A 6,295-nucleotide genomic window follows, 5' to 3' on the forward strand; every position below is an offset into this window, starting at 1 on the left:
GACCATATATGACTGACACACCAGCATATACATACATAGATACTCAGACACCATGCCAAAGTTATTATATTCCCTAGTGTTAGAGAATTCTACAATCCTCTCTATTCCTTGCCAACATGGGCTGTTTTCCAGCTTCCATCCTGTGCCTGCTGTCCTTTGGACCCTGTAGCTGAGCGTTTACCTGGAACCTCATGTGCAACTTGGCAATCACTGCTACAGAAAAATGAGTTCAGTATTAAATTATATATTTTAAATCACTTAATTATTGTTGCATCTTATTAAAATTAAAAATAACCCAATTTGATGAACCAAAAATAATAGATGCATATTTTATATCACTTTGAATATAATTTGCATGCTGATCAACTAATTGCTAAATGCCAAGAAATAACTTTTTCAATATCTCTAATGCCCTGCTTTACAGTGCATGCAAAATAAAGACATCCCAAATTAGAAATATAAGACTTTGGGTTACACAGAAGAATCAACAACCTTGAATACAACTAATGGTTTGAGCCTAATTATTCCAGAAAGTGCTACATGTGACTTTACTCTTTCTGATGGTGATGGTGGTTACAAGCCATGGAGTTGGTTCAGACTTATAGTGACCCTGTATAGGGTTTCCAAGGCTGTATATCTTTATGTAAACAGAAAGCTTTATCTTTCTCCTCTGGAACCACTGGTAGTTTCAAACTATTGACTGTGAGATTTCCAGCCCAACTCATAACCACTAAACTACCAGAGATCCTTTACTCTTTCTAGAATTGCTTAAGTTGTGCCCACATAGAACAGTAGTTCATATACTTGGGGTCTAAGTCAGAGAACCTAATATCAATAAGTAAAATTCACTAAGGAGTTACAAAATTTGGATGTTGAGACAGTTGAAATAATCAGAACAAGTAGTTTTCATTCTGAAAGTATTATCCTTTTAACTCAGTTAAAATGTTTAAGTAATCAATCATTTATCATTTTAATGACTGACCTGCTCATGGTTAAGATTACATTTTATGTCAACCCAGTCCTAAAATAGTCTGTAAATTAGTTAATACCGTGTTTAAGGACTTACTATCATCTAGACACATAGTACAGAATCAGACTCTGGCTTTGTTCTAAGGAATAAGTACAACTAAAAAGTGAATCAAGTCAGTGTGGAAACATCCACACACATTATCCTAGCACATAGGAAGAAATTTAATCTAGTCTTGGTGAGTCAGAGCAACATTCCGAGAGGGTATGCTACCTCAGCTGGGATCCAAAGAACAAATAAGAATAAGTCAAACACTATTGGTAGAGCAGGGATGAGTGTGAGAAGGTATACAGAAATGGCAAAATTATTCCAAGCACTGGTAATAGCATATTAAAATGCTCAATAGCAAGAAAATGAGATACATGAAGAGTGAATTCAATTTCCAGAATTCCAAATATGCCTATTCACTGCAAAAATTGTATTCATATATTATTTGTAGCAAACCTTGTTAGGAGTTAAACATAGTTTTCTTTTCTTTATATGATCTGAGTTAATAAGACAGTGTCCTGATAATAAGATGTAATCTCTCTTATAGAATTTCACAGAACAACAGATATATCAAAAATGGTCTATTTCACTTCAAGGCATTTTCTGAAAATTAAAATCCTAAATCCACAGTTACTAAACAAATATTCCACCTCATCTCCTTGCTATTGTTAGTCTTTCATTTAAATACGTTTTAGAATTTACCACCTTTAAAATTATTCCAAATGTCCAAGGTACTTTGTCTCTATTATGGACAAATTTTCTAAAATACTCAGTTTTGTATAATCAGTAAAGAAAACATTTTTTAATTTATAGCTTAAAGTATAAAAGAGCATCTGAAATTAGTGTAGCTGATATAAGAGTTTAGATGAATAACTACTCTGAATCTCAAGGTTAGATAAGCAAAGTATTTAAGATAAATGAGTTACTACAGTAACTTCATTTTTGTATTGATTAGTAAATAGTCTTACAAATCTTGAATAATCTCTTTACAAGTTAAGGTTAACTAAAATAAAATTAAACTATAATTCTTTTTAACAAATATAAAAGAGAAAATTGGTGGCCAATATTTTTCAGCAAAAAAGACAAAAGCACTTATATAAAGACGTAATTGCCTCATTTAGAGTTCTAATTTAAATTTCATAATATTATATATTTCACAGTAATGTATTATTGAAAAACTAATTAAATACATAAATTGAGATATTCTTCCTCTTTTGATCATCCAAATGTATACCTGCAAATGTTATTACCAACTTAAAAAAAAAGTTTTGACAGGAATGATGTCAGAACTCAAACTCACAATTTTCTATGTGAGTGGCATCATAGGATAAGCACTGGACCACAAGTTGGTTTGAACTGCAAGGTCGGTGATTCAAACTCATCAGCCTCAGAAACCCTATACAAGGTCCCTGTGAGTCAGAACCTACTGGATGACACTTAGCATATTACAGTAGTCATATATCCTTTCACACATTGTTTGTTCTTTTTTTTTTTAACATAAGTGTCATAATAGTATTCTATTCTACAAATAAAAATTATAGAGTTTACGAGAATAATTTTTAAAGTCATAAATGAACATAAAACAAATAGTTCAAAGTTTTTATCCTCAGAGGAGCAGCTGGTGGGTTTGAACAGCCAATCTTGTGGTTCACAGTCCAGTGCATACCCTAAAGTGCCACACCAGGAGTCCACTACACCACCTGGGCTCCTTAAATTGATATAAATTTAAATTGATATAGAGATCATCATTGTAGGAAACTAAATGAGAGTATTAGGGGGTAATGATTGAGAACAGACCCTAAAACAGAGGCTTGTTGTTGTTATGTGCCATGGTGTTGTTTCCGACCCATAACGACCCTGTACAGGGTTTCCGAAGCTGTAAATCTTTACGGGAGCAGAAAGCCTTATCTGTCTCCCGCAGAACCGCTGCTAGTATCGAACTGCTGATCTTGAGGTTAGCAGCCCAACTCGTAACCACAGCGCTCCCAGAGCTCCTTAAAACAGAGAGTTAGAAAGGAGAAAAACAAAGTATATTGTTATGAATTAAATTGTGCTCTCCTACCTGGTGTGGCGCTGTAGGGTAAGCACTGGACCATAAAATATGTTTGAACCACAAGGATGGCAATTCAAAAACACCAGCCGCTCCTTGGAAATCCTATACAGGGTTGCAATGTGTCGGAACTGACTCAAGGGCACTTAACAACAACAACCGTTCTCTCCACCACAAATATGTTGCAATCCTAATTCTCATACTTAAGGTTAAGCATGAGTTCAGATTGGCTTCATGGCAACAAAGGACAACTATATACTTCTGGATGCAATCCCATTTGGGGAACAGGATTTTCATTGTTAAGTTAATTAGGCCATATCACTGTAGGATGTATCTGAAATCTAATAATTTCTGATCTATAAAAAGAACATACAAGATACAGACAGAGGGAGAAGGCCCTCAGTTGAATCTAAAAGCCCAGAAACTAAGGAATGTCTTCAACTAAAAGTTACAATAGATGAAGATGGGCTTCCCCTAGAGCCTCACTCTGAATTAGGACTTGGAGCCCTGCTGTGGCACTATAGGATAAGCACTGGACTGCTAACCACAATGTTGGCAGTTCGAACCCACCAGTAGTTCCTCAGGAAACTTATACAGGGGCTCTACGAGTCCTGGTAGTGTAGTGGTTACGAATCGGGCCGCTAACCTCAGGGTCAGTGGTTCGAAACTACCAGCTGTTTCGCGGGAGAAAGATGAGGTTTTCTGCTCCGGTGCAGATTTACAGCCTCGGAAACCCTGTACAGGGTCGCTATGAGTCAGAACGACTCCACAGCACACAACAATAAAAAAAAGTCCAGAACTAACTCAAGGGCACTTAACAACAAACTATGAACTCTGAAAATATTAATTTCTGTTTATTAAAGCCATTCATTTATGACATTCTTGTTATAGCAGCAATAGGCAACTAAGATTTAATTGTGTGTTATTCTAGAATCCAAGCCAAGCCAATATTTTCAGGAGGCAAACATAGCCAAGCATAACATATGTTGCTAGTAGGCAAATTACCAGCCACTGTATTTAACATCATGAAGGTCACTGTCAGTCCTGGCAAGTAATTTTGTCAGAGAGTGGGAGTAAAAACCCACAATGGAGTGGATTATACAGTTCAAGTGAGGTGATTAAGCATTCTGAATTTTGTTTTAAATTCAACATTTTCTAAGTATGTCAGACAATGTTAGGCACTAATAGTACAAAGTTAAAATCTGTTTCTTCAGAGTTTATAACTTAAGGGGGAAAATGTTAGAATAAAACAGTTTTAAAACAGTTTATTAAGTACTAAAATAGAGGGATATATTCAGTGTTTTGAGAGTGATGAAAAGAGAACACCCAGCTCTTTGCTTTCTATTTTTGATTTTCATGTAAGAAATTTCTTAAAATGTGTGGTTGCTGTAAGTAACATAAGGACAGTGTAACCTACCAAGGAGAAGCAGTTGGCACACAGTATCTGAATTCCAGAAAGGCTTCTGATCCTAACACAAATATTTCATCCTCTTCTTAACAGCAAATTAGGGTTTTACAGCTTAGACCATGTTTGCATATTATATCCCACCAGTGTAGAGCTCAAAATGTAATCTTCTAGGTCATATCCAGTGCTAGACCAAAGCCCACTGTCAGAAAACAAACCTGACTCTGCTCAGCTTTGTCAAGCAACCATTTCGTTGATTTTTCTTTCAACAAACATAACTCATCCTTTCTCCCTGAAGAGGTTCTAAACGTAAGTGGAATCAAAGTCTGGAATTTTCTTTCAAGTAAGAGAGACCTGGTGTCACAGTGGTTAAGCACTCATCTGTGAATCCAAAGGTTGAAACATTGAACCTACCATATGCTCTGTGAGGGAAAGATGTAATAGTCTGTTTCAGCAAAGATCACAGCCTTGGAAACACTATAGGACTATTCTATTCTGTCCCATTTGTTGTTATGTGCTGTCTAGTAGGTTCCAACTCACACCCACCCTGTAAGGATTTTTGAAGACCAGCTGGTGGCTTTGAATGGCCAACATTGTGGTTTGCAGTTTAGGGCTTATCCCACAGCACCACATCACTCTGTCTTATGTTTTATTAAGTGCTGTCGAGTGGCTTCCAATAGCGAGCCTTTATAGGGTTTCTGAGGAGCAACTGGTGAGTATGAACTGCTGACCTTGCAGTTCAAACTAACCTTATGGTCCAGTGAATTATCTTGAAGCACTTATAATGACACCTATAGAGTCACTATACATCTGAATCAACTTGACAATAACAGGGTTTATTTCCTCCAGCAAGGGTGTCCCTTAAATGGATCAAATCCTACCTCTGTAGGTATTCCTCACATTTAAACTCTCTAGTTGTGTTTCTTGAAAGGGGGCCAGGGGAAGGTTAATTGGTAATTTCTCATAGAATATGAAGCCTATTTAGCTAATTACTGGGTTTTTGATGTTAATTTTAGAAGGCTGTTTGAGAGAATTTTCTTTTAGAGGTTCTTTTCCTTCCACTTACTTCCAGATGCATTTTTTAACATAAAGGCAAATAAAATAACTCTGATTTAGTTCCAAATAATCTCATTAATTGAATAAGCCCACCTTAAGTTTGTAGAAATTAGTTCCTCATTTTATACAAGGAAAATTAATCATTCCTTTTATGAAATTCATATAAGGTCTGACACTAAGAAATAACAATAAAACTGTAAAATATCAGCTGTGAAAATTAGAACCCTGTATCTAAAGGAAGTTAAAATGAATTCAACTAAATGTCAATTTCTCAGAATCACCTTATCTGACAATAGGTTGTTGTTAAGTGTCCTCCAGTAGATTCTGATTCCAACTCATAATGATCCTGTACAGGGTTTCTGAGGAGCAGCTGGTGGGTTTGAAAGCTGACCTTGTGATTCATCATTACCCTACAGTGCTACACTAGGAGTCTGACAATATAGGTCATAGAAACAAAGGAAGTTATCACAAAACTATGATTGGCAACAGATCAGTTCATCACTGCTTTAGACATAACTACAGGAGTCCGTAGAAGAATTGATGCCTTTGAGTTGTGGTGTTGGAGGAGAATACTAAAAGTGCCATGGACTGCCAAAAGAACCAATGAATCTATTTTGGAAGAAATGCAGCCAGAGTGCTCCTTGGAGGCCAAGATGGCTAAACTTCGTCTCTCATACTTGGGACATATTGTCAGGAGAGAACAATCGCTGGAGAAGGATGTCATGCTGGGTAAGATGGAGGGTCAGAGAAAAAGAGGAAGACCCCCAAC

The sequence above is a fragment of the Chrysochloris asiatica genome, unplaced genomic scaffold (genome assembly GCF_000296735.1).
Source record: "Chrysochloris asiatica unplaced genomic scaffold, ChrAsi1.0 scaffold00298, whole genome shotgun sequence".
In the NCBI taxonomy this organism is placed as follows: Eukaryota; Metazoa; Chordata; class Mammalia; order Afrosoricida; family Chrysochloridae; genus Chrysochloris; species Chrysochloris asiatica.